Source organism: Pteropus vampyrus, unplaced genomic scaffold, assembly GCF_000151845.1.
Source record: "Pteropus vampyrus isolate Shadow unplaced genomic scaffold, Pvam_2.0 Scaffold1, whole genome shotgun sequence".
Lineage (NCBI taxonomy): Eukaryota > Metazoa > Chordata > Mammalia > Chiroptera > Pteropodidae > Pteropus > Pteropus vampyrus.
The window spans coordinates 32,034,492-32,037,107 of NW_011888782.1; positions in this window are offsets into that span (position 1 = coordinate 32,034,492).

The following is a 2,616-nucleotide window of genomic DNA, read 5'->3' on the forward strand; positions in this document are numbered from 1 at the left end:
TACGCATACTGGGAATTGTAGTCGCCGGTGGCCTCCTTCCTGCCGCAGTCCGTTGCTTCTAGTGAGCCCATGGCAGGCGTTTCCCGGAGTCGGGGAAAACCCGCTGGGTGCCTTTCACACTCTGGCAATGATGACTGTGTCTTTGGTGTTTCTGTCGCAGTGGGAAGGCTGTTTACTGGTTTCTGGAAATAAAAAGACACACCTGATTATGTGGCCCTTGAGTCCCCAGGGAAGGGGAAAACGTGTGACGCTCTCGTGAATTCCAGGACCCGTTTCTCTTCACAGTTTCTGGTTGTCTCACGTTGACATTGATGTGCACAGCACTAGGAAAAACACTTTCAGCAAAGACAGGGACTGGTGAGAAATGTAGTTGAGGTGGCACCTGGTTATCGGGAGGGACAGTTTATATTTCAGCCTCCTCTATAGCTGCTGGAAATGTCATTAAATTTTTTGAGATTTCTCACAGAAAATAAAAGCAAAAACAGTTTTGCGCAAGTGTTGGTTTTATGAAAGGAGATCTTATTTCAAACTGATCAGCGCCAGAATGGGAGATAAAGCAATCATGATGAAATGAATAAATAAAAGATAATCCTTCATGAAAGACCAATGATCTTCTGAAACATCAGCAGAGAGACCTTAACTCATCGCCTCTTGAGCAATTTCCCAGGTTTTTTAGTGACTAATCAGGGCAATTCTTGAATGAAAGTCATACAATAATTAATGAACAGGACCAATGACTTAGTAGCCTAACTAGGGGTCCCCAATCCTCAGGCCCTGGACTGGTACTGGTCCATGGCCTGTTAAGAACCAGGCTGCATAGCAGGAGGTGAGCCACTGGCGAGTAAGTGAAGTTTCTGTATTTGCAACCTCTCCCCAGGGCTAGCATCACCATCTCAGCTGTACCTTAGATCATCAGGCATTAGATTCGCATAGGAGCATTGGTCCCTGGTGCCAAAAAGGTTGGGGACCGCTCGACTAACCTGCTGCTGGTCGCGTGATTTTTGATATTTGCATTAGGCTTTGATGCTTTCTTCCATTCCCCTAGTCTCACTCCCCTGTGATAAACGTTTTATTGTAAACATCCAGATGTTTGGAATACATAATTGTGTGTGAATTTTAACTCAAAATACTGTTCTAAGCCTCCCTCCACCCCCTTTTAAAAGTATATTTGGAAGTCTTTCTATATCAGTATGTACCAACCTACATGATTGTTTTTAATGGAGGCATATTATTACATTTATTATTGTCCTATTGATCACAAATTAGGGTTTGTATTACAAACTGCTACAGTGAACACTCCAAAATAGATAATTTTGCACCCTTGTGGGAGTAGGATAAGTTCCTTGAAGAGGACTTGATGGTCATAGGATATGAACACTTATATTTTTCATACCTCTATTGAAAAATTATCCTCTAAAGAAATTATACCAGATTACTCCTTAACAAAGTATTACAGTACCAAAACAGACACTATAAAACTAGGGTGTTGCATAAGCTTGCCAATCTAATAGATGAAAAATCTTATTTCTTGTTTTAATTCATGTTTTCCTGACTATCAGGGAGGATGAACATATTTTGACATTTTGTTTGCCCATTTGCATTTATTTTTTGTAAACGTTATATTTTCTATTAGGTTATTCACCTTTAAAAAGGATTTATAATAAATTTAATTATTGAAAACACTGACCTCTTGTCTGTTATCTTTTCCAAATATATTTTCCATTTATTTATTTTTTAACTTTTAATAGTACTTTTCGCTGTGCAGATTTTTAATTTCTAGGTGGTCAAACTGAATTGTCTTTTATATATTCTAAGTTAGAGTTATATTTAGATGATTCTTCTAAGCTTATAAACAAATTAATTTATCTAGAATTTAATGAAAAGAATCTATTAGGAATTCAGCTTTACTTTTTTTTCCAAATGGTTAGCCAATTGTCTCAACAATATTTATTAAATAATTCATCTTTTCTTCACTGATTGATAATACTATGTGTAACAAATTTCCAAATGTATGTGGGTCCATTTCCAGACAACTCTCAACTATGAAAATGCTTTCATATGTGCTATTTTATTTCTAAACCTTGGAGTTCCTGGTTTGAAAATAAACCAGAACATAAAGGACTTTTGCTTAGAAGCATTTTAGAGATATTCAGAGATTAGTAGATACTGAAGTATTCATAATCCTACATAGTCTGAATCTAAAATCATTTGACAGGACAATTTTTGCAAAACAAATTGTTTTGTCATCCAAAGTTTGATGGGTCCACTGGAAATAAATACAAAGAAAACCACTAATTTATTTAATCATCTTTTTTTTCTTCTTCACTTTAATTTTAAATGTATATATAAACAAGGCATACACAACTTTAGAAAGATGGTTTAGAGTAAATAACACACTGCACTTTCCCTGGGTAAATGTGATCAAGCTCTTCCCTAATTTCCAGTGTAGGCAGAGGGTCAAAAATGGGACATGCATAGCAGTGATGCCTATAGTGAGAGGGAAAAAAAACAGAAACATGAAGAATTAGCTTAGTGGAACTAACTCTATTATAGAGTTTTGATGGAAATCATGAGTCCACAGAGAATTGTCAAAGTCCAGAGAAATTAGGCCAAATC